Source organism: Nelumbo lutea, chromosome 5 (genome assembly GCF_056320005.1).
Source record: "Nelumbo lutea isolate HS-2025 chromosome 5, American lotus-T2T, whole genome shotgun sequence".
NCBI lineage: Eukaryota > Viridiplantae > Streptophyta > Magnoliopsida > Proteales > Nelumbonaceae > Nelumbo > Nelumbo lutea.
The window spans coordinates 57600929-57628326 of NC_142688.1; the positions used below are offsets into that span (position 1 = coordinate 57600929).

At 37.8% G+C, this 27398-nt stretch overlaps 2 long non-coding RNA genes and 1 pseudogene across 4 annotated transcripts; 1 reads left to right on the plus strand and 2 right to left on the minus strand.

Moving 5' to 3' along the window:
- The first annotated feature begins 533 nt into the window (after positions 1–533).
- On the plus strand, positions 534–8222 carry LOC148852590 (uncharacterized). Its single transcript, XR_016099989.1, has 3 exons — positions 534–665; positions 7834–7946; positions 8169–8222. It is a non-coding gene; the product is annotated as an uncharacterized LOC148852590 (long non-coding RNA).
- Positions 1970–3448, minus strand: LOC148852591 (protein C2-DOMAIN ABA-RELATED 7 pseudogene; annotated as a pseudogene). Its single transcript, XR_016099080.1, has 2 exons — positions 3338–3448; positions 1970–2449 (listed from the first exon to the last, which is right to left on the minus strand). The product of XR_016099080.1 is annotated as a protein C2-DOMAIN ABA-RELATED 7 pseudogene (transcript).
- LOC148852592 (uncharacterized) lies at positions 7102–26809 on the minus strand. Of its 2 annotated transcripts, none has more exons than XR_016099988.1 (6): positions 26572–26809; positions 26413–26483; positions 16271–16435; positions 8957–9065; positions 8762–8883; positions 7102–7193 (listed from the first exon to the last, which is right to left on the minus strand). It is a non-coding gene; the product is annotated as an uncharacterized LOC148852592 (long non-coding RNA). The 2 variants fall into 2 exon arrangements; XR_016099987.1 differs by having other exon boundaries at positions 8957–9093.
- Positions 26810–27398: the final 589 nt, after the last annotated feature.

The window sequence follows — 27398 nt, forward strand, 5'->3', positions numbered from 1 at the left end:
ATGGCCCAATTTTACCATGATTTTCTATTATTTTAAATTTTCCCAAGGTATTTCTCTCTAATGGCCCAAAATTAGAAGAATCCAGGAACCTTGGAAATTAAAATAACAATGCTATAGCTTTATCTTTTTTAGCGTATATTTCTGGGGTTGATCTTGAATCACTAAAAGGGGTTCAACAGTATGTTCTTAATTAGTTTCATCATTCATGCTGCAAGAAATATATTTCAAGTTCATCTAAGATAGAAGGGTGACTTGAAATTCTCTTTTGCTTAATGATCAGCGGCTAGCTTTGAAAAAGGCTGATAGATGTGAGTATGGAGGTTTTAACCCCTCTTTCAGAGCAACTAACAAGCCATTGCATATTGCCATGGTCCTAGTAAATCTCAAGGAACTATCAACTGGGACTTACAAGCTTTTGGTAGAAGTTGCCAATTTGGATTTTTTCAGAAACTTGTTAATTGAATTACACATTTTAATTCTGCAATTCCTATCATTGCTTGTTTCATTTTAAACCCTTATTTCTCAGGAACACGCTTGGCCATTTTTGTCTGTGGGGATGAACCCTATGAGGAGTTGGACATTCTCAAAGATGTTGATGCTACAATGCTTCTACATAATCTACCATCTACGGAAGAAAGTGTCAATAGAGTACATGCAGCAAGGAGGTAATGTTGTTAGTTTCTCCATACTTTGGAATTAATGGTAAATATTATGATAAGTGTGTTAGATCTAATTAGATTGGGTTAAATTCTTTGCATATCTTGATTCATTTTGAATCTGATCATGATGGGGTTTTGCACATATTCAATGGTCTTGAATGCTTGTAGAGTGGAAAATGCAACAAGTAGGAATATAATTATATATATAGCCAGTTCAGACCTTTATTGATTTGCAATAATCAAAACTTATCCTGACCCAATTATATACGAGAACATAATGCAGCCCCAAACCCTATATAATTCGGTTGGTTAAGTTTGGGTCCGTCAGGTCTGCCCTACCCATTGACAGCCCTAGATCGACACCATCCTTCTGAATTAACGAATGATTTTGATTGCAAAATAATCATCCATTGTATGAAGAGACACGATCTTCTCATTAACTTGAACTTGCAATACAATGTGCATAACTTGAATCTGGATTTACTCCTTACAGCACTTGCTGCTGCATATTAGAAACATCTCTTGTACTTAGAAATATTCTCAATGCACGGCTGCAACGTGCTGTAAGGTTGGTTCCAAGCCATGCAGGTGAAATCTGTTCATACACACTTTCCATGCATGGGTATTTTGGGTATTATCAATTAGGGTTTCAAGAGGAAAACATTACTACTCACCAGGGACTAGCATGAGGAAGCAACCTTGGATTATCATGCTCATACCAGTAAAGATAATGGGATTTCGTGGGTGTTTCATTCATGGAAATAGGCACACATTGCCTAATCACATATACCTTGGTCTTCTCTACATGTTTCTCTGGTTTTGATTTTTCATTGTGTGTATTTAGATCTTTATACATGAGCATCTTTAGCATGTAGCAGAGGTAAAAGGCCATTACCCAAAGACTAATACGGAAATCTGTCTAGAATACATTGTTGAAAAATCAAACCAATCAGAGGGAGGCATATTTGCAGAGCTATTTTGGTTGTGGGATCTTGGAATTGCAAATGCCCTCCCACCCCACGATCTGACTGAAATACCTTTTGCAAGAGTTTCAAAATATCTCGAAGAGGGTGGAGTCCGAAATAACTTTGTTTAGGTAATAAAGCTCAGCAGATAATGGACTATTTCTATTAGAATGGTAAAATAAGAAAATATTAGAAGACCTTATGAAAGTTATGATCTGCAAGCAGCCCAGAAGAAACAGAATGTCTAATCTGCATGTTCAAATCATGAAAACTGCAAACAAGGAATGAGAATTGCACATCAAAGTAGTAATTATTATAAAGATGCAACCCAAGGAAACAGTTTCATTCTACATAATAAGCTATTTGATTATAACAATATATATATATATATATATATATATATGAGCTTATTTTTAAACGTGAATGTGACATACGCGTCTATGAAAAACAAACAAATGTAGGCAACTTTGTTGGTGCTGATAATGAAGTGACAACCACATATATGCTACAGAAGCCCAGAACAAGCCAATCATGCATGACTTCTATATACCTCTGGAACCAGGGATATCAATCCACTGCAGCTGAAGTTCCACTTCACCGCTTTCCACATTTTTCAGTCTCAGATACATATCCTGGACAATCTTGCCATATGAAACAACTTTCCTCAGCAAGGCAGTTTTGCCTATTAGGTTGTACTCTCTGTATTATGGTACCACTTGGAAGATTCACCAAATGCATCTTTACAACTTCTAGAAATGGTTTAATGTCAATATCTGCATCTCCCATTCTGTCATCTAGGCTGAATTTGTCCTTATCATATACTATCTGCAACAACAAAAGATGATGATTGTTATGATGACTAGCAAATTTTGTGTAGGATTTTCTGGATGCAAATAAAACTGTCTTTTAGCAATCAGCATCAAAAATATCTCTAGACATTTTCAATAAGCATGAAATTCTGCATTAAAATTTCTCTTGAAATAGCATTCCTTCATGTATAAAGTTAAGAGAATCCCAATGGCATGAAAGAAAACCCATCAGGAGCCAAAATCATCTAAAGTAAAACAGAAACACTATTCTTGACCCACAATAAAGCAAAGGAGAGGCGATATTCTGCTTTTGACTTTTTGTACAGATTATATATAATAGACTACACAGATAAACAACTATCTACATTATATGGACTGTACTGTGTTACACAGATACTGCAAGAAGATGATTGGATGCATTGTTGGATATGAAATTTACATTAAATTGAAGTGTTCAACATGATATAGCACCTTGGTACAGGTATCCAGGTGTTACAGGCACTGAATAAGTTTAATAGAAAGTTTTAGCTTCATAGCTTTTCTGTTCATGGAAGACTGCGGACACCTGCAGTTTAATATAACTATATATTCAAAACCTTGACCTCTAATATATCAACATCGGTTCTTTATTATTTTTTCTATATGCATTTACACCAAAAGGACATCCAATAAATTTAGGCTACATTTAATAATTTGATGTTTATACCACAAATAAATAAATTATATAATGTATGTCCATAAGTGACTATCATCATGTACAAATTAGCTCAACTTCTACTTGGTATAGATAGAATTGTTGTTGTATTTTATGCCCTTATATGTTTCCTCCCATATGGGAGAAGACAAGAATCCAAAAGTAGGGAAAAGTAATTATGATCTACCAATCAAAAAAATAAATACTTACAAGTTTGATTGGAAGCTTAGGATCTGCCACAAAAAGGGTTAAATCTTCATTCCACTCAGGATTGATATTCTTTTTCATTACATGAGTCTTCAATTTCTGCATTGGATTCATAACTTCAGCATTGACAAATATCACCGATTAAACAATTCAGTTTCAAGTAAGAACATGAATCTTAATATCAGATTATCAGTACAAGCTAACTGCATAGAAACCATGTCAAGATTAAATATTACCACCACTAAAGTTTGACTTACTAGTGAAGGATATAAAAATTCAAATCAAGCAGATGTCTTTTATAAAAGCAAATGAATAAAAAAATCATTAAGTATTGAATTTGGAAAGCAAAAAAAATTAAAATACCCTTGATATGCCATGCCCAGAGAGAGAGAGAGAGAGTGAGTAAGAACTAATTCCTTCCATTTTGAACCATATGGCATGTCTTGTGTCTATGCACCCATATGCATGAACTTGTTAAAATGAAAACCTGTGGTTTTTCTCAAATTTTGCTGCAAGTTTATTTGGATCATGTGGTTCCATTTCACTTTCAAGGTCAATGAATTCCAGTCATTTTGGTGGTCTCATTGGAAAATGCAAACCTGATCTCAACAGGACAACTTTAGAAAATATGGCTAAATCAGGATCTCTCCATGAGAAAGAAGAGCTTAAATATTGCAATGTGAACATTGAGGGATGACCTTCAGTTGTGGATGATCTTCTGAAATTTAGAGAGATGAATTTGAAACAAAAGGATCAAGGGGAAAAGAGTTAATTCAAATAACAAAGATGTATTTGTGAAGGGAACAAGCAGGCATGATGAGGCATGATTTGAAAAACTCTCAAAATGGCATTGTGAAGAGAACATTTCTTGTACAAATCAATTGTTTATCAAATTGAAATTAATATTTATTTGTGAGTCAAATGTTTTGAATGATGAATGGTTTTTTAAATTTTATTTGATATTTTCTTTTTACTTTTGTATTTCATTTCAATTTAAATGAATATAGAGAAAATAGGTTATTTGAAGCAAATTAGATAAAATAAAAAAGGGTATATGAAAAAAAAGGTATGGCTTTGACTGCCGCTAAAGATATACTTGACTACCGTTACAAAAAATATGCATGGACTTTAGCGGCAGTCATGTCAATAATAGTGACAGTCGCGACTGCCACTAAAAATACTTTTAGCGGCAGGTGTATACTTGTGCCATCAGCCATGAAAACTGCCGCTAGAACATTTAGTGACAAATCTTTTAGCGACAATTTGGTGGCTGTTGGTAAAATCTCTAGTGGCAATTTTGGGGACCTTTAGCGGCTGCCACTAAAAGTCATTTTTCTTGTAGTGAGCTTCTTTCCAAAAGGTAGCATCTCTAGAGGTTATGGCCTCATTATAGGTTTCATGATCACTTTCAATGTTTAATATGGTGTGTGTCTTCTTTAGCACCTTTTCTCTATTAGCCTCAACTAGGAATACAATTAATTAGACAAAAATAAAATCAGAACCTAGATGCTTCTATTCTCTTTGTATCTAACTTCTTCTAGGTTTCATTATAGGTGCTATAAGAACTCCATTTCCTTGTTCTGTTTCATTATTACAAATAGGTTTTGGAGTTTGAATTTCTCTTTTAGGTTTTCTATCATAATTCTCTGTGGATTTAGAACATAGTTTATTTAATTCCAAATCCAAATGCATATAGGCCTTGCTATATCCTACATATCTAACAAACATACTTTTCTTAACTCTAAGCCCTAATTTAGTTCTTTTACAGTCTAGAATTCTATAATAAGCTAAACACCATGGCACTTTTAGGTATGCTAAGTTATGTTTCCTCCCTTTCCATAATTCATATAGACATTTATTATTAATTTTAGAAACAATTATGTTTTGTAAATGACAGGTAAATTGGAGTGCTTCCCCCCATAGATTGAAGAATGCATTAGCATTGACTAAAAGCAGAACATTGATATATTATTCTAAATTCCACATAAAAGGAATCAAAATCATTCTTGAAATACTCAACACCCCTATTACTTCTGGGGGGCTTCATGCTTAGTTTTCATAAGGTTGGCATTAGTGTATCTTAAGAAATAATTAATAAGAGTTATGACATATTTTTATCTCTCATAATTAACACACTATCGGACTCACAAATGTCATAATGAATTAATTCTTGGGTTTGAGAATTTTTCTCAACAATTGGGAAATGTTTCTTAGCCATTTTAGATTTTATACTTCACATTTATCATTTATTTCATTGTATATTTTATAAGACCAAGTTTACTCATGTTCTTTATAGATTTAAAATTCGGGTTTGCTAATCTACCATGCCATATAAAAAATGAATCAATAATACAAATAGAATTCTTATCTTCATTAGTATTTCATTTGAATATCCCATTACAGTCATATCCCTGTCCAATGAACATCATATTCTTGAATAGGATCAATTTATTGGATTCAAATACTACCTTCCCCTCTTGCAGACAAGATTCATTGAGACCAAGTTCTTTCTTATATCAGGAACATGTATTCAAAAGAGTTAATGTCTTCCTAGATGTGAAGTTTTATTTTACACTACTTTTTCCAACAACTTCAGTACATATTTGGTTTCCAATTTATACCTCCTAGCATCAATTACTTATGTGTTTTGAACTATAACTTATCCTTGCAAACATGGACTATGGCACCTAAATCAAACCATCATTTACAAAACAATTCTACTATGTTTACTTCAGTAACCATGGCCACTAGTTGGTCTTCTACCATATTTTCGAACTTGTTTCCACCTTTTCAATGTCAACAGACTCAAGCATAGTCGCCATTGTTTTCATAAACATAGAAAACTCGCTTTTTCTTGTTGTTACTCTTCTTAAAGTTTATATCCTTCTTCTTCACTTGTAGTGTAGGGATAGTCTTTTTTGATTTATTTTCTATGAAGTTTATTTTGGAGTTTACCTTTCCAATCAAGGTTTTATTCATGTTTTCTTTAATACGAAGGTGTTGCTGAATTTGTTCCAAAGTAAACTCTTTTGTCTTGTATAGATGCTTCTTCCCATAATCCTTACAAGAGGATGAAAGTTTGGCAATATTGATTGTACACACTTGAAAAGACTCAGGAATGGTGATGTTAAGAGACCAAATTTTGTTAACTATCACTTGTTGGGCTTATGGTTGTTTATGGCAAAGTTGAAGTATTCTACGATGAGATACTTGTTTGTACTTCTTCTTACACCTTGTACTTGAATTCCAAAACCTTCCAGATTTCTGTAAGAGATGCAAGTTCCTTGTAAAATTGTAAAGCCGATCAAATCTAATAGATAATTGAACCTTCCTGTCATTTTACACTTTCTTTCTTTAGTTTTTCTATTTATCCACTGGTCTTAGGAAGAGGTTGCAGATTCAAATCTAATAGATAATTGAATTTTGATGTAGTAAAAAAGAAGATCTTCTTGTCTTGTCATCGACTAAAATTAGCTCCATCGAATTGATTAAGTTGGACAAGATCTTGGTTCATCATCTTGATTGAAGTTATACTTGCTTCTGCCTCTATTATAAACAAATAACATTCCAAAAGACTGAGTTGGTTGTTAGGTTGTAAACAAATTCATTACTAGGATATAATAGAGCCTTAGGAAAGAAACTACAACCAACAAAGTGAAGAGTGTACAAAGAAATATTCTGTGAGATAGGAAAAATTCAAACTAAGAGAGGCAAGATATTTATGTTGTGAGTTTGAATGAAAACTTGTGTCCAAAATCGATTTAACTTACACCCTTTTATAGATTCTTGAGGGCCACTAGGAAAAGGAGCACCTTTATTTGAAGAGGCTCTTTATATAGTCATGAATATAATTCAAATTCTGTTCACAATAATTAACAGTTGATGAGTGTTAACGTATGAATAGTATTTCTTGTTCAATTTATGATTAGCAAATTGTGGTTTGTGATCTTACATACATTTATTTCTACACATTTCATTGCATCAAGTGTCATCTTAATGTCTCATTGCACATCAACTATGACTTCAATGCACCACTATATTATTAAAAATATAGTTATCTTATGTAGAACCATACGAAGTGTGAGCATAATGTACCTTTAAAGTACCTCATTGCACCATGTATACACATGTGCACATTCCAAGTAGCAAGTCTCTATACTCTCATATTTCTAAGAAGTGTAAGTAAGCTTTTACTTAAAACCCAAAGCAAGTTTTGTAATTTTCCAATGTGGGACAAGACCTAAAAGAGAGAAAACAAGGCAAAACAACGGTTTTGGTGGAAACTTTGGAGATATTTGGCATTGATTCCGATTTCCCAAGAATGATGTCATGTCCAATCCACGTTAGCAATTTAGAAATCAGTGATTTTTTTTTTCTATTTGGTTAGCTGATTATGCAAATTTCTGGGAAATTGATAAAAAATCGATCCCTGAAATCGGACTTGAGTGAGGGATCACCACTTTTTGTGATTTCTCAATTTTTGATTCTAATTTTTTAAGGTGATGTGACATCCTATGTGGCAAAGGGTAGAGGTGATTTAATGCTTCTCACCCCTACTTCGCAAGCTCACAAGAACAGTCAAAGGTTGGAGAGTGGAGACGCCACTACCTAGGTATGTCTGCAAATCTTCAAATACACCACCCACCCATGCAAATAAATGCCGACAGGTGGTTATAATTGTTCTTCACATTTAATTTTTTTCATCTTTAAATGGGGTGAGCCATCCACTACTACGATGGATGGTCACCGGTGTATATATATATATATATATATATATATATATATATATATATATATATATATATATAGTTTTAACATATTCTATTATTTTCAGGTTTTGGTTTTTCTTTTTATATGTGATTACTTTGGACAATCTTCCACCACCTGTAAGTTCCAAATCTTTAATCCTTTGCAATTTTCTGTTCTTTTACTCTTCAAATCATTCAGCCCATCTATTTAGAATTGACTACATGGTAATTTCCCTTAGTTAACATGAGAGCCTTCATTATATAATGCCGATACAAGTTAAAGTCAAAGTAATTACTGTAAAAGGTAAATTAATTATTCATATATTACATGAGTTAAAATGAAAATAATGAGGTTTCACTAACAAATGAACAAAAAAAATTAGAATAACAAATCATTTAGCAAAAAATTGATCTATATTTCAATAATTTCAATCTAATTCTGAAATAAGGAATAGTGCAACTCGGTTGTAATTTACAGCATAGAACAAGGATATCAACTAGAGTTTAAATGAGGGTATTCTATTGTGATGTAGAATAGATAGCTAAGGAGCTAACTCATGCTTGGAATGAAGAACAAAAAACAGCCACTAAAAATACTTCTAGCGGCAGACCAAAATGTCTTTAGCGGCAATCGCGACTGCCAATAATTCAATAGTCTGAAACATTTAATCAAACTTACCGGTCATCACATACTCGGGGGCTGAATATCCAAAGGTTCCCATCACTCTAGTAGAAACACGAGTCTTACCACCCTTCAGACCATCTTTGGCAAGTCCAAAGTCTGAGATTTGCATTATATTCCTGGAACAGCATTTCATTAGAAGAGCAATAATTTTTTGGAAAAGAGTTTAGACTTGTACTTTTAGTCACTTACCGCATCTAACAGGATATTGGATGTTTTGAAGTCCGTATATATGACTGGCCTTTCAGCTTCTTCATGAAGAAAGGCAAGGCCTTTTGCAGCACCAAATGCAATTTTCATCCTGATGGACCAGGGAAGAGGGAAGGACCCTTCAACGTATAAAGTGGTTGTTACCAGAAGACATTAAACATCAATAATGTAAAAACCAAGTATTAAACAGCAAATTGTAATTAATAAAACTGTTTTAGGAGATGGTCATGATTGACATTAATATGAAAGAGAGACAACTTGGCCTCATTACTGTTAACAAAGGTCAGAGATGAACAGATCTTTGAAGAGAACAAGAAAGAGACATAAAAGGAAATGCTGCAATAGTTAACAAGTATTAGAAAAGCAATGTATTCGGATGTGCTACGTTTCCTCACTAGTAGTAGCTATGAGGAACTTCTCATTCTGATGAATTAGAAGATCAACAAATGATCTAGCAGATTTCCCTAGCAATGTCTGCGGTCAAGGAGAAGTGATGAATCTGGTTTCTTTTCTTCCAGAATAGAGGGGTCAAGGGTGCATTGGGGGAACTGTAATATACAGTTCAAGGCTCTCAAGTTTGTAAATCTACTAGATTACCTCTGTATAAAATATATTGATTTTATCAATATATTTTCAGAAGTTCAACTAAGTCCAAAGAAATGAACAGTAAGATTGACTTGATGCAAATTGAAGACTATAAGAACACAAGGGAAAGACTGATGAAGACAGATTCAAGCAGTGATAGAAGACTCAATATCTAGCATAAAACAGAAGATATAGCTCTCATAAGTGAATAGCATGCAAAATGATTAGAACATGAAACAAATAGACAAGCTTTGTATAAATAAAAATGCAGATATGTGAACATAAGTATATAACAATCACTCAAGTTGTTAAACTCAAGATTCATCAAAAAAATAATAATAATAACAATCACTCAAGCGTAGCAAAGTAGTTGGCTGGTCTATATGTATTGGGGAAAAATATGACGCTACTGAAGTTTGTAGTATAAGCACCAACAGTTCTAGTAAAATGGTTTTACCTTGTCATCAAACTACCCAAGATAAACTTCTATAGCAACTCAAATCACATCAAACAGGACCAAAGTTCAATATCAAAAACAAGTATCGATCAAATTTTCCCTTCTTATTTTCCTACAAAGATGACCATATCTAGAGGAAGAATTCTTCTACCCCAAGCAATGTGACATTACAATTTTAAGATTCCAGAAGCTTTCTTAAGCATGTAAATTCCACAATGGTCTCCAGAATACTCTATATCAAATTTTATTAGTTTTCCACATATTGTGATATGTTAACTCCCCAATGCCTTTTAGGTACCACACATGCACATTTCTAAGTTTTCTATGGAGTGTCAGTGCTCTCAATAATTACTTTTATTGGCAACAGCAGACAAAGTAAATCACATTAAAAATTTCAGAATACTCAATCTGTCCATCAAAAAAAGTCCAATATCAAAAAAATTAAATTGTCAAAAGATGAACGTGATCACATTAAAAAATTCGGGAGGATGCTCTCTCTGTTTGCCAGAAACCCAGAGTTTCTTCCACCTTGGCTTTTGATCTTGGATGAAACACCCAAATTTCCTTAGCTTACCCTTTCTCCTTTTGTTGCAATGGGGTCGTGGTAGATTTCAAAACTTTTCTGGCAATGATGTTACTCACCATTGCCAATGGATGCACCAGACCATAAACACATAATCAGTTTTGCCATGAAGCACTAGGTTATTGGACACTTTTCATTCAGAAGATTGTCACTGAGGTTTACATAATAACTTTCAACCTTTATAAATGATATTTAATCATTCTTTTTCTTTGGTATGTATATATCTACTGAACTGGGGATGCCAATAAGTGGGAAGGTTTGCTCCCAAGCTATGTTTACAAGGATAGATCAGCTACATGAGAAACATATTGCTACACCAACATATGTGAGAGGCAGCTTCACATCTAGATGATTTAAGGATACATAAGCAACCATTTCTTGAAACATGATTAGGATCTGAGTTCAAAATTTATGCCACTTTTTTCAAGTGCTTAACCCCAGAATTGATTACCATTCCACCTTTTCTTGATACCTGATTTGGGTATTAGTTTATCTGATTCAATCTGATATGTTTGCAGGCCTATTTCACTTCAAGATTTGTAAGTTAAATTATACTAGATGGTTCCTCTTACTGGTTCTGTTTTTTTTTTTTTTTGGATTATCTCTATTGAAGAGAGAAGGAGAAAGATAGTTTTAATGTGTGCACTTTATTCGTAAAAATAATGTTGAGAAAACAGTACAGGTGCACTAAGGAAGCTCAGAAAGACTAGTTATTGCTGACTAGAGGAATTCAAATTTTTTAATCATACTCTTGCAAGTAGGAATAGAGATGCAGTCTAACCAATCACCATTTTTTGTACACATGTCCATATCAAGGAATTTTTGTGTTGCTTTCTATGGGGTTGTTTTGGTTATAATACCAACTTATATGGACATGTAGAGAACACTGATGTGGGCCCCACTGCAGTGGCCCCCACTGTGTTCGTAGGACAGCATGTGTAGTTATTTGTTTCAGTTATAGTAGTGTCAGTTTGAGTCAGTTTGTTAATTCAGCTGTTATTTATTTCAGCTTTTATTTACTTTATTTATTATGTAAGTACTAAGGGCAGATGTGTCCTTTCCATTGTGTACTAAACATAACCTATAAATAATAAGAAAGTGGCGGCGACAGATCAGTTAGAATCTGTTCCTCCTTTCAACCACTTGTGTTCTCCTGTTTCTCTTCTATTCTCTCTTCTTTCTCTCACTTTTCTTCTATTTTGTAAACCTAAAACCTATTAGGATTCAAGACTGATTACAGTCTTGATCTTCTACTTGGTATCAGAGCCTATCTAGGGCTTCTCATGTGTGTCTAATCCAGCCGACCACATGAGGACTAGCTAGGGCTGGAAGCTTTGAAGAAGTATTCGGTAGCTGAATCTTGGAGATTACCAGGAGAGGTTCGTAGCAGTTGAAGACTTGTCGCGACTTGCAGAGAGTTGGTATTCAGGAAGAAGCAGCAAAGGTTAGGGTTCAGGTAACCCTAGAAGACAGTAAACCGAAGTACATAAGTAAGATTTTTTTATTATTGAGTTTCAGAGACTGCAATCAGTCGAGATAGGTTGGACCTGTCTAGAAGGAGGGGCCGAACTGTGTTCAAGTTTGTTTCTAGGGTTTGACTTGCCGAACTGTGTTTAAGTTTGTTTCTAGGGTTTGACTATTGGGTCGAACGCACCCCCCCTCTCAGAGGTGATTAGTTTTAGGGTTTCATATTGCCCTACGACAAGTCCCACTTGTGCGGACTGCTTGAAGAGTGCAGCTGCGCACTTATTTCAGACCTACAGTTGAAACCCTAATTTTGCTCTCGCAGCAATGGGCCCCACAGTAGTGATTTCAGAAAAATAGCATCTCAGATTGACAGGCTGCCTGGTACTGTGCATGCCGATTGATTTCATATCAAATTTGAGTTGATTTCTTGCATATACTGTGATAGGCGATTGATTTCAGATCAGATTTGGGTTGTTTTCAAATCAGATTTTGGATCAGATCAGATCAGATTTCATATCAGTTTTGTGTTGGTTTCAGATCAGATTTCAGACCTGCTTGTTTTACTATGTTTTCTGGTATAGTGGCTCTAACAGTTTGTAGCCATTGATTCTTGATCAAAGATGGAGTTTAAGGGTCAGGGAGAAAGTAGTTTTGGAAACAACAGTTTTGGTGGTGTATCTGAAACCGGGTTTCAGATTACAACTATGAGATTTGATGGGTCAAATTACTTGGAGTGGGCTCAATCAGCCATGATGGCTATTGGAGGAGGGGGAAAACTGGGTTACCTCTTGGGAGATGTGAAAGAACATTCCAAGGAGGACCCAACATACACTAAGTGGGTTCAAGAGAACTATTTGGTTATGGCATGGCTATGTAATTCTATGCAGCCACATATCAGCCGAAATTTCTTGTGGGTAAAGACAGCCAAAGAGAAATGGGATGTTGTGAAAGAAACCTATTCCCAACCCCTTAATGTTGCCAGAGCCTATGAACTGAAGTGTGAAGTGAACAGCCTTAAACAAGGAGAGAAGCCTGTTTCTGTCTACTTCTCTACCTTGAAATCCTTGTGGCATGAGATTGACCATCTAGAGACCCTTGAGTGGGAGAGTCCCAAAGATGCACAGACTCACAGAAAGCAAGTCGAGACGAATAGGGTATTTGAGTTTCTGGCTGGTTTGAATTCAGATTATGACATTGTGCGACAACAGATATTGACAAGAGATAGTATGGCCCTTTCTCAAGCATACTCCCTAGTGCATAGTGAAGAGACCAGGAGGAAAGTCATGATGCAGCCTCAGCCCTCTTTCCCAGCCTTGACAGCTATTAAACCTAAGCCAGGGGGTGACTCAGAAAGGGACCGGAAGAAGGAAGATAAATGGGATCTGATATGTGAACATTGCAAGAAACCCAAGCACACAAAAGATACTTGTTAGAAACTACATCCTCACTTGGTCACAGCAAAACTAAGAAATAAGAAGGGTAATGCTCATGTGGCCGTGAACACTGATTCAGCATCCTCATCAAGCACATCCCTAGAGACTTTAGTTGTTGTTCGAGCTGCCCTCATACAGTTGGAAAAGGAAGTTGAAAGTTCAGCTCAACCATCTCAGTCACCACCAGCTCCTGCTATATTTGCATTTGCACATTCAGGTACTCGAGCCTCAGCTTACCATGCTTCAGCTCCAGGTAATACTGACCACTACTGGGTAATAGATTCAGGTGCATCTGACCATATGACTATCTTGCCATCTTTGTTCACTTCTTATCACTTGTCCTCTGGTCGAGATAGAGTGTCCATTGTTGATGGCTCTCTTGTTCCCATTTTGGGCAAGAGGGACATCAAGCTATCGGATACTATCTCTTTATCTTCTGTCTTGCATGTTCCTAAGCTTGATACTAACCTGCTTTCAGTTAGTAGTATTACCAAACACATGAACTGTTCAGTAACCTTTTTCCCTAACCGATGTGTTTTTCAGGATTTGGAGACGATGAAGGTGATTGGGACTGGCCGTGAGACGAACGAAATCTATCTGCTTGGAGAGAGTTCTTGTCGGGAAGAGTCAGTGGATAAGAAGTCTTTTGTTTCCCAGTCTGTGAGTTCGGTTATGCTTTGGCATAACCGATTAGGTCATTTGTCTTTTAAGTCTTTGAAAAGTTTGTTTCCTGCTTTATTTGACTCTGTTGAGTTATCAAAGTTAAGGTGTGAGAGTTGTGAGTTTGCTAAACATTGTAGAACCTCTTATTCTTTAAGTAATAAAAGGAGTAATTCCTCTTTTGATATTGTGCATACTGATGTTTGGGGGCCATATCATATCTCTTCGATGGGTGGGTACAGATATTTTCTACTGTTTGTTGATGACCATACTCGCTTTTCTTAGGTCTATCTTATGCGTTCTCGGGATGAGGTTCCTGCTCTGACCCAAAACTTCCATCAGATGGTTCTCACTCAGTTTGGGACCAAAATCAAAGTCCTTATATCTGATAATGCAAAGGAATACTTAGCTCAGTCATTGACCTCCTGCCTTCTTAACCATGGAGTTATTCACCAGAGCACTTGCCCTTATACACCACAGCAGAACGGTGTTGCTGAAAAGAAGAATAGGCATATCTTGGAGGTAGCTAGAAGCATTATGTTTACCTTCAATGTACCTATTCGCTTCTGGGGTGATGCTATCCTCATGACAGTTTATCTCATTAATCGAGTTCCTTCCCGGGTTCTTGATATGAGAACCCCCTTTTCCCTTCTATACCCAGACGAGGAGTTGTTCATTGTTCCCCTTAAAACCTTTGGTTGTACATGTTTCGTTCAGCTTCTCGGGCCTCATCATTCCAAGTTTGAACCTAATGCCTCCAAATGCATTTTCCTTGGTTATGCACAAACTCAAAAGGGTTATTGTTGCTATGATCCGGTTTCAGGGAAACGGTTTGTCTCCATGGATGTCACCTTCTTTGAGGAGACACCCTATTATCCTAGGGTTTCTCCTTAGGGGGAGAGCAATGAGAGTGGGGCTGTTTTGAGTTTCTTTCCTCAGGGGGAGAGCAGTGAGAGTGGAAGTGGGGCTGGTAGAAGTGGGGCTATTTTGGGTGGAGCTGTTCCTTTACCTATTCCACTGGATGATGAAGGCTGTAGTGAGGGTGGTCAGAGGGAGCCGGAGTTGAGAGTCTATCACAGGCGATGCAGGCAGGTTGATCCTAGTCATCGGCAGTCCCGGCCAGCTCTAGTTCCTTCTGCGACTCCAGATCCAGAGCCTACTGAGATACCTCTCACTGTTACCACTTCCTCTCTTGTGGATGACCTTGATCTCCCTATTGCCATTCGCAAAGGGAAACGACATTGCACCACTTCTACAGCTCACAGCATCTCATAGTTCTTATCCTATGATCGTCTGTCTCCATCTTACCGGTCCTATCTCACTTCCATTGCTGATGTCCCTATTCCAAGAACAGTGCAAGAAGCCTTATCAGTTCCAGAATGGAAATATGCAATGCAAGTCGAAATGGATGCCCTGTTGAAGAATAATACTTGGGCACTGGTTGACCCACCAAAAGGAAAGAAACCGGTGGGATGCAGATGGGTGTTCACTGTGAAGCATAATGCTGATGGCTCTATTGAAAGGTACAAAGCTCGGCTGGTTGCAAAGGGGTTCACTCAGACTTATGGTATAGACTACTTGGAGACCTTTGCCCCAGTAGCCAAGATGACCACCATCCGAGTTTTGTTATCCGTTGCAACAAATCATTCTTGGCCCCTGTTTCAGATGGATATTAAAAATGCCTTTCTGAATGGAGACTTACAGGAAGAGGTTTACATACAGTTGCCTCTTGGATTCTATGATATAGGGACAGGTAAGAAGGTTTGCCAACTAAACAAGGCATTGTATGGTTTGAAGCAGTCACCTAGAGTCTGGTTTGATAGGTTCAGATTAGCCCTTGGAATGTTTGGTTATGTACAGGCCCAGTCAAATCATACACTATTCATTAAGAGGGTGGAGTCCTCTCTAACACTACTTGCAGTATATGTTGATGATATTGTGGTGACAGGAAATGACAATCATGAGATTGAGTCCCTCAAACAGCTCCTTCATCAAGAGTTTGAGGTGAAAGATCTTGGTGCACTACGGTACTTTTTTGTTTTCTATTCTATCATGTGATGAAATAAAGAAAAAAAAAAAAGACAAGTCTCCATTATCATATATAATCACACCGAAGCTGATGTAGCCAATGCAATGGTAACAACTTGTTCTCTCAGCTTTTGCTGCTTTTCAAGATTTCTTTTCTCTATGCTTCACTCTGTCGTAGTAGGCCTACGAGTTCATTCAGTTGCTCTTTCATCTCCTTAAGTTCAATTTCCTTCTCCCACAACTGGCACCTGATGACACACAAACCAAAACATAAGAATTTGAACAGGGAGTAGGAAATTGGCATCAAACATACAGAAAATAAATACCTTTTCACTGCTAATTTCAGTTACTGAAACTCATCTTTATTCATGCAAAATACCTAATATGGTATTTTGTATCAAGCACACTAATCAATGGACACTGCATATTAGGAAGACTATATGAGGCTTTGGGAGTCATTCAAGATATGGTGGTTAAAGGGTTAAACCCAGATGTGGTAAGTTACAGTACAGTTATAAATAGTTTTTGCATAAATCAGGATTTAGAAAAGGCATTCCAAATGAAGCAGGAGATGGTTAGGAAGGGTGTTTCGCCAGATATAATTACATACTCAGCACTAGTTCAAGGTCTCTGTGATCAAAGGAGACTGGCTGAAGCTTGTGATTTTTTTCCATGAGATGTTGTGCATAGGTCTGTCTCCTGATGAAGTTGCATATACAACTCTGATCAATGGTTACTACATAGAAGGTGATGTTAAAAAGGCTCTCCATCTACATGATAAAATGATTCAAAAGGGGTTGTTACCTATAATGTGCTTATAAATGGTTTAAGTAAGCAAGCTCGGAAAAAGGAAGCCAAGAAGTTTCTATTCAGGTTGAATTATGAAGAGTCAATTGCAAATGACATCACATATGATACTTTGATGGGGAATTGTAGTAATTCTGAATTTAAGAGTGTGCTGGCTCTCATAAAGGGATTTTGCATGAAGGGTTTGATGAATGAAGCAGATCAAGTGTTTAAATCTGTGTCTCAGAGAAACTGGAAGCCTAATGAGGCAGCCTATAATATCATTATACATGGTCATTGTAGGGGAGGCAATATTCGAAAGGCACTTGATCTATATAATGAAATGGTGACTTCTGGTTTTGTTCCTAATACTATAACTTCTATTGCTCTCATTAAGTCACTTTTCAATGAAGGAATGAGTAAGGAAATGAGTTAAAGTGTGATGCAAAATATTCTAAAGTTCTGTAGGCTTCCTGATGGTGAGATTGCAAAGGCTCTTGTCAAGATAAATCATAATGAAGGGAACATGGATGAAGTATTTGATGTACTTACTATAATGGCCAAGGATGGCCTCCTTCCTAACAGTGGGGGAATTTTCATTTCAAAGGAATAATTACTCTGGATGATTAATCACTGGTCGAGCCTTTTGAAACACTCTACTGAACGTCTTCCCTTCCTATGTGTGGAATAGGACTCACCAAATAGCAAGAACCCCTATGTCATTCCCTTTTGATCATTAAGGGTGCAACTCGACATAGCATGGGACCTAGAGGGCCTAGGCCATTCAATTGTTTGCAAATGCTCAACTTGAACCATGCTAGTTGCAGCCCTATTAATCATAGCAGCAAATGCTTTATTGGACCTCATGTGGCAGATACTTTGAGTCTTTTCCTCCTTGGCATCTAGAAATTGAAAAGGATATAAGGGGGACTAATTAATTGAATATCAAAGTGTTGACTTTCAACTTCCCTTATGTTGTGTTTGGATTGAAGGAAAAGGTAAGGAAACCTAATACAAACCTTAATTAAAGGTGAAACTAAGAAGCTATTATCACTGATCTCCTTCAATGGAGTTATTTCTATTCTAGTTCATTTTGTTTACAAGTATACTATTGGACTAAATTATTGAAATTTCTATGAACAGAGAGACATTGTAATTGCAATTTCAAGAGTTGAATCAATGGAATAGAATAAAAGTTTGTTTCAAAGTTACTAAGGGTAGGAGTGTGATCTTATTTTTTCTCTTCTATCTTTTTTCTCAGGAAGTCTGAACTATAAACTTTCGTCTTCCCATTTGACTATTACAGATCTGAACCTCTTTTTCATATATTGAATCCTTAGTTCCCATTCTTTACCTATCACATTTTACTTTAAATTTTTCTGATGGTAAAAGTAAAAATTGTCATTAAAAAGGAAAAAATATACAATCTGACTAGGTGTTAAGGCAACACCTTGGAACATCATGAACAACAGAACAGACAACAGATCAGACCATATTGTCCAAATTACAAATTTGAAATCCCAACACTTACCCAAGCCTGTCCCCAAGGTCTTTTTTCTTAATGTGTGTAAAAACAAGCAGCTCTATTTCCTCACCATATTCCTTAACAAAACTCTTCTTCTTCCTTCTCTTAAACCCTTAACTTTTTCCAGGAGAACTCCCTTCACCCTCCCCTCTTTACTCTTTTGACAACTCCCTTCACTCTTCGTCAGAAAAATCCTCTTCCCTCCCTTCTTCATCTCCCCACCTTCCCCTGTTTACTCTTTTGGCAATTCCCTTCACTCTTACTCAACAAAATCCTCTTCCCTCCCTACTCCTTCATTCCACGCCTCACCCCCTTCTTGCTTCTTTCAAAATGTTCGATTGCCTTTCTAACCACGCTCTCCCCAACCAGAAAAAACAAGCCAAGTGATTTTCCAACCTCCACCTGTCTCTCTACTGGTTGTTCAATATCCACCCTTCCGTCAATGGTACTTTCCTCCCTTACTCCCCCCCCCCCAATACCTCCTATTCTTCCACTTCCGCCCTTTCAACCCCAACACCTTCATTCATCAGTGTTATAATGCTTTTCTTTCTACTATACACCCTTTGTTGTTGCTCGACCCTTTCACCCACTTTAGAAAATTCTCTTCTTTTTTCTTCCCCAATCTTTATCTTCTCCAACATTGAAAATTGCATCCTCCCCTTCTTTATTTGAGGCTTCCAACACAATGAGAGAAGCAGAAGTAGTAGAACTTGCCTCAATGTTTAGACAAGTGACTACCTTGAGAGCTTTTGAACCAAGCAAGAATCTTTTCAAGTTCTCTACCATTGCTACCTTGTCCTCTTGATTAGCTAGCACTAACTCGAGCCCCTTCAGCAATTGTTCCCCCACTCAAGTCTAGTCTTCCAGCAACTAAATGAGATACCACAACCTGGTTCTCAAACATCAAGCTATTCTGCTTCCCTTTTTCTTTTCTTTTTTTTCTTTTGATGTAGTTTTTCTTATTATCAATAAGAAATCCTGTCAAAAGGTTGGTGATTCAACAAACAAGAGATTATAACGTCAAAGTAGTAGAGACATATTTTCATGAATATGAAATAAATTATATTGATATGTGATATGTCTGCCTTTTGAGTTTCCTGAAGTTGTTATGTAAAGTCTAACACTTCATATTAGTGCCAATGTCCTCGTCATATAGCCCTATGTCATCATATTATAAAAGATCATGACTATATTATGTGTGTGTGTGTGTAGTAGTAGTAGTAGTAGATTAAAACAAACACTAAATTTGTTTTGGTGCTTGTTTTGCTTCTGGTTTTCAGTTTCCTCGTTATTCTTTTAATCCTTCACTTTTTGGCATACATATAGTCTTTTCTTATTAAAAAATAAACAAATAAATGGAATAAAACAAAGCCCTAGGGAACAGTTTAGAAATTCCTTATGTGCAGTAATGGTCCATATACAACATTCCTTATGGTAATTTGGCCATATAATTGCTTGTTCATGCTTTTGAGGATCTAGGAGAGAATCTGTTGCAATAGAATGCCAGAAACCTCCGGAATCTTGGTAGCAAGGTATGTGGCACCCATTCACCCCCCTAATGGCTAGACTTATGTTACTCGGATGTGGCAAGGATATGGCTGGATACATAATCAAATATGGAATTTACAATAAAAGTTGAAGTATTTGACATGATATAGCACCTTTGTACAGGTATCCAAGTATAATACTACATCACTTGTGTTTTGGAGCAGCTACAGTAGTCCGAACCAGTGAAGAAGGAAGAAGAAGATGCGGAAGAAGACAAGAGAAAGAGAGAACGGGAGGGTTTAGTCGAACTGATTAGTCTACCCATTCAGTCGACCCCCTTGTGTTTATTAGGTTCTAATTACACTTACAAAGACTAAACTGCCCTCACTTAAGTGTGGGGCAGAGTACTCTAATAAAACAGCCACATAAGCAAAGTACTTAACTGACATAAGATTACTAAATTACCCTTATTCGGCTCACTCTAACACTCCCCCTCAAGCTGGAGAATATATGTCATATAATCCCAGCTTGTTACATAGATGATTCACTTTCCCTGAGTTTAGAGCTTTTGTAAACAAATCTGCCCATTGATCATTCGAGCCCACATGTTCTGTGTTTATCTCTCCAGCAAGGACCTTCTCCCTCACAAAGTGGCAATCAACCTCTATGTGCTTTGTTCTCTCATGAAATACAGGATTGGATGAGATATGGAGTGCAGCTTGGTTGTCACAATACAGTCTCATAGGTTTATCCATGTGAAACCCAATTTCTTGTAGAAGATTCCTCAACCACACTAACTCACAGGTAGTATGTGCCATGGCCCTATACTCAGCTTCAGCACTACTTCTGGCCACAACCGTCTGCTTTTTACTCTTCCACATCACAAGATTTCCTCCAAGAAATGTGCAATAGCCCGTAGTAGGTCTTCTATCATTCACTGAGCCTGTCCAGTCTGCATCTGTATACCCCACTACTTCAAGTTTTCCTCCTGATTTATACAATAGTCCACGGCCTGGAGCTCCTTTCAGATACCTCACAATTCTAAGAATTGCATCCCAGTGAGGTATACGAGGATCCTGCATGAATTGGCTCACCACACTGACTGCAAAGGATATATCGGGTCTCGGGATAGTTAGATAGTTCAGCTTCCCCACTAGTCATCTATACCTTCCAGGATCTTCAAATATTTCTCCTGTATCACTGCTCAACTTAACATTTGGTTCCATAGGGGTCTCAGCCGGTTTTGCACCTAACAGTCATGTTTCTTCCAATAGATCAAGAACATATTTTCTTTGGCACAGATTTACACCTTGTTTTGACCTGGCAACCTCTATTCCCAAGAAATATTTCAATGTTCCAAGATCTTTTGTTTGGAAATGGTTTTGCAAAAATACCTTTAATTTGCCGATCCCCAATTTATCACTGCCAGTAATGACAATATCATCCACATAGACCACTAATAGAATCTTCCCAGCTTCTGAGTCATAGCTGAACACTAAGTGATCTACCTGGCACTGCTTCATTCCAAAACTCTTCACCACTTCACTGAACTTCCCAAACCAACCACGCGGCGATTGTTTCAACCCATAAATTGCCTTTTTCAATCTGCATACCTTACCATCCTCCCCCTGAGCAACAAACCCAGGTGGTTGCTCCATATATACCTCCTCCACAAGATCACCATGGAGAAAGGCATTCTTGATATCAAGCTGAAACAGAGACCAATCATACATAACTGCTAGGGAAATTAGTACACGAACAGAACCAATCTTAGCCACCGGAGAGAATGTCTCCATGTAGTCTACTCCATACAACTGGGAGTAACCTTTAGCAACAAGTCTGGCCTTCAGACGCTCTACACTACCATCTGGCAAGTATTTCACAGTATACACCCATTTACATCCACAGCATGCTTACCAGGTGGGAGAGTAGTAAGTTCCCACGTTTGAGTATGTTGAAGAGCAGAAAGTTCCTCCTCCATTGCCTGCCGCCAATCAGGTGAACTGAGAGCTTCTTGGACATTGTTAGGTATGGAAATAGAGGATAAAAGGGAAACAAACTGGCGATGTGATGTAGAAAGACGAGATAATGAAACGAAATTGGAAATGAGATGGAGGGTAGAACTGCGTTTACCTTTCCGTAAGGCAATGGGTAGATCAAGGTTTGAGGGTTCAACAATAGGAGCCATGAGAGGATCTGTAGATGAGGTAGAAGCTGGAGGAGGGGCCGGTGCCGTTCGACGTGTATACACTTGCCGGATTGGTGGACGTTCGGTGGTGATCTGCATGGGATGAGGTGATGAGTCTACTCCAACAACAACATCTGGAACTGGATCACTGACAGGGAGAGGAAGAGGAAGTGCGGGTGGAGACGAGGGTGCTTCAGGACTTGAGAAGAAGGGGACTGACTCAAAAAAGGTGACATCAGGACAGACATAGCACTTCCGGGTAATGGGATTATAACACTTGTACCCTTTTTGAGTCCGTGAGTAGCCGAGGAAGACACATTTAATTGAGCGTGCATCTAGCTTGTCTATTCCAGGACTCAGATTATGGACAAAGCACACACAACCAAAGACACGAGGAATTAATGGGAATGGAGATAAAGTGGGAAACAAGATAGAGAAGGGGGACCGACCATGAAGAATGAAGGAGGGCATCCGATTAATGAGAAAACATGCAGTGAGTATAGCAACACTCCAAAAACGTTTAGGAACATTCATGTGGTGAAGAATAGACCGAGCAGTTTCAAGAAGCTGACGGTTCTTCCGTTCAGCTACCCCATTTTGTTGAGGGGTGTATGCACATGACGTCTGATGAATAATGCCATGCTGTTCTAAATACTGTTGAAATGAAGTAAGAAAGTATTCACGACCATTATCTGAACGGAGAATTTTGATTGGAACACCAAATTGTGTGCGTATTTCAGCATGGAATTTTTGAAAAATAGAAAACAATTCACTTCTTTCTTTCATTAAGTAAATCCATGTCATTCTTGAACAATCATCAATAAAGGAGACAAAATACTTGTACCCATTATAAGACTCTATTTTGATTGGACCCCAAACATCTGAATGAACCAAAGAAAAAGGACTCAACATACGACTCTCAACTCTTGGACTGAAGGACACACGACGATGTTTCCCAAACTGACATGACTCACATTGCAAAACTGACAAATGACTCAATGACGGGACCAAAATCTTGAGAGCCTTGAGAGATGGATGTCCCAGTCGGCAATGCCATTGTAGAGGAGTAAGCGAAGTCTGAAGAGCAATTGAAAATCCACCACCATCAAGATAGTACAGTCCACCAGCTTCATGCCCCCCACCAATCTTCTTCCCCGTCTTGAGATCCTGAAAAACACAGGTGAAAGGAAAGAAGGTAACGGAACAGTTAAGAGCTTTGGTTATTTTACTAACAGACATAAGATTGAATGGAAACTTAGGGACATATAAAACAGATGATAAGGGCACAGAAGCCATGTCAATATTACCAACACCACATATGGGAGATGAGAACCCATTGGCAAGTGTAACAGTTTGTGATGTGGAGGTTTCAGAGAGAGAAGAGAACACACCTGGAGTCCCGGTCATATGATCTAAGGCTCCAGAGTCAATAATCCAGGGAAAGGTTTTAGATGACATGCAAGCAATACCTGATTGGGCAAGTTTGGCAGTGGTATGCTGTGAAGTAGTTTGAAGGAACCGTTCATACTCATCACGCGGTACGCTCACCATTTCCCTCCCAGAGGTAGATGTAGATGTGGGATGAGTTCGGTCTGCTGGTTTACTGTCACTGATATCAACCTCACCCGCTACAGCATGATTAGCCCATTTAGAGGGAGGGCCATGTAGATCATAACAGAAATTCACTGTGTGTCCCTCTCTGCCACAATGAGTGCATTTCCTTGTAGAGTTATTCTTCCCTCTGCCACGACCTCCCCCTGAATCACGACCACCCCGACTAATCATGGAACTGCCACGACCTCCTCGGGGAGCATGACCTCCCCCTCTTGTACTATATCCAACCCCTCGAGCTGTCACAAGTGTTGATCTATCAGACTGTGTGGAGTTCTCTGTCTGTCCCAAAGAGATTCTACGAAGCCTTGAGAATACTTCCTCAAGTGTAGGAAGAGTAGAGCCCCCCAATATTTGGGCTCTAACTGGTTCATATTCCGACTTCAGCCCCACCAAAAATCTTGTAACATCTAGTTGCTCCCTTTGCTGTTGCTGAACTTTAATATCTGGAGTAAGGGGGTGATAGACATTGAGTTCATTCCTTATATTCTTCATGTTGGCATAGTACTCTTCTAGTGTTTTGGTTCCTTGTTGTAAATCAAAATACTCCTGATAAAGCTGATACACTCTTGTTGTGTTATCTTGTCCAGAATATAGCTTCTTAGCATGCTCCCATATATCCTTAGCCGTATCAAGAAACATGAAGTTGGCACTAATTTTAGGTTCCATACTATTCCACAGCCAAGTCATGATTTTAGCATCTTCTTGCTCCCAATCATCAAACCCTGGAGAGTCCTCCGATGGCTTTTCATCTCTTACATGCTTTACTTTCTTCTTTGTCTTGAGAAACACTTCCACTGATTTGGCCCATGGAACATAGTTCTCCCCATTCAGCTTAATTGAGGTCATTTGTACCCCTAGGTAGTCGGAGGAAATTACCACATTAGGTTTCTGATCATTGTAGCCATCTCCTATTGCTGCCATTGTACTCTTTCACAGTTGCCTCTAACCTTACTTCTCAGCTACAAGCTGATTGATGTTGTTCACAGTTTGATACTTCAGCACCTATTGCAGCCCCTAAACACAACAGTGGGAGCACACACTTGTTCTTCTTTACACTACTGCTGACTTCACACACCTACGACCCACATAAGCATCACAAGCACCACAACACAACAGTAGGCCCTCTTACAACCACTCAATAAAAAAAATTGCGTATCACAAGCACCACAACACAGTCAAACTGCTACACCCAGTTCAGATTTGTTTAACACACTTAAGAGGGCATTACACAACCACAAGGAGCTTGGCAAGGTCACTGCATTCCACCTTACACCACTCGGCCACCTACAGCAGCCCTAACACCACTCAACAACTCACAGCAGCCCTACACCATTCGGCTACTGCACACATAGCCCTTTTTAGGGCAACAATGAACCTAGTTCTCTAAATTCTAATCAGTACTAACTGATTCTTGAAGGGTTCCTACCCAGAAATACCAGCAACACAAGAGGACTAAATAACCAACCTTCCTTTGAGAGTATCAGCCAACCATTCACTGCTGAAATCACCTTCCTTGATGAAGAAAACTGTGCGCAGCAGAGAGCAACGAACTGTGATGTCTCAGACCTAGGGCGAACCAGCTCTCTCCATTAACCAACTAGAAACGAAGAGGAGGGTGTCACGAACACAGCTGAGATGCTTTGCAAGCGGAAGCAGGTCAGAAACCTTGCTCTGATACCATGTTTTGGAGCAGCTACAGTAGTCCGAACCAGTGAAGAAGGAAGAAGAAGATGAGGAAGAAGACAAGAGAAAGAGAGAACAAGAGGGTTTAGTCGAACTGATTAGTCTACCCATTCAGTCGACCCCCTTGTGTTTATTAGGTTCTAATTACACTTACAAAGACTAAACTGCCCTCACTTAAGTGTGGGGCAGAGTACTCTAATAAAACAGCCACATAAGCAAAGTACTTAATTGACATAAGATTACTAAATTACCCTTATTCGGCTCACTCTAACAACTTGAATGGCTTTCTGTAAAATTTCAGTCACTTTAGGAGGGTTACTTGTAGGAGGTCCTTGATTCTAAATTCAGTTGTTGCATTTATTGCTGAATCTTGGAGAAAACAAGATCTTACCAAGAGAAGAGAAGAAAAATTGGACTAAAATGGGTTGTATAGCTAGTTGATGTCATGTACCAACTAAGATCAACTAAAATGGGTTGTACTATTCACACAAAAACATGTGCCAATAGTATTTGAAAGTATTATCCATTTTAGGCCCAACTAAGATTAACCAACTTGCTCCCTAATAAACTAGGCAGATTGTTTTCATTATAGTAAAAGAAACAAACCGACAGAGCAACAAATTGATGTCTAATGCACTTTTTGGGAATTTAGGAGATCCCAAAGAGCTACAGGAAGACTGAGAAGAACATAAGTTGGTGCAGCAAGAAAGGATTTGATAATTAACAATTTGGCACAGGTTCTGTCTCATAAGGAGGGAGAGGCATAAATTGAACAGATTCAACTCAACTCAACTTAAAGCAATTCATTCAAGTTTTCTTTTAAGTTCAAAGTATAAACCTAATAATTCCTCGCCTCACGCTTTCCACAAAAAACCATACAATTAAGAGTAATATGAGAGAGAGAGAGAGAGAGAGAGAGAGTTGCACGAGAGAGTGGTCACCTAGTGATGTTGGTGTCCTAGGATGTTGTCCAATGGTGAGAGATCGACGTTGACCATGAGAAAGAGAGAGACTGAAAGAGAGTGAGTAGAGAATGAGAGAGAGAGAGACTAAAAGAGAGCGAGAAGAGAATGAGAAAAGGGGAGAGAGAGAGAGATTACCTATTGATGCCAATGTCCTTGGATGTCGTTCGGTGGTGAGAGGTCGATGTCGACAGCGAGAGAGATCGTGCAAGAGCGAAAGAGAGCAGGAAGAGAATGAGAAAAAGGGAAAAAGAAGAGGAGAAAAAAGCCCTTATTTCTAGCGGCAGCAGGTCTTTAGCCACCTTCTAAATTGCCACTAGTTTTCATTTTTCTTGTAGTGGGGATAGGAAACAACGAGAACTTTCAGGTATTCAATAGTTTATTTTGATTCTTAATAAAGTATTTGAAGCCTCACAATTCCCTTACTATTGTTACTTCAAGGTGACTAAACTATTCCACGATGTGAAGTGAAGGGAATCTTTCTTCACAATAACACAAAAACTAGGGCCTATTTGGTTGCATGCTTTAATGGGAAATGAGCCACCAAGCAGTTAGTTTGTTATAGCTAACTTATTCCTTTCCTTTGTTAGTTTTTACTATAGATGTATTGGTTTAGGTATCTATGTTAAACTTTAATATTTATTGATTTTACTTTATGGTTTATGTTGCACCACATACTTTGAACAAATTTTAAATTGAGACATTTATGTTAAAGTTGCGTTGATAGTTTGTTGTTGATTATTTCTTATTTGCATTATATCCATCCAACAATATTTTATAATAGATTATGTTTGTATGAATTTATGCATAGCCTTACAATGAGATAAACTCGGATGATCTTGAAAATGTACATGTATATTTCAATGCCGAAAAGATGTATTCAAGTGATGGTAGTTATGATAATTCATCCTTATCTGGTTAATAAATGATTATGTGTTGCATACTCCCTTTAGTACCAGAGTTAT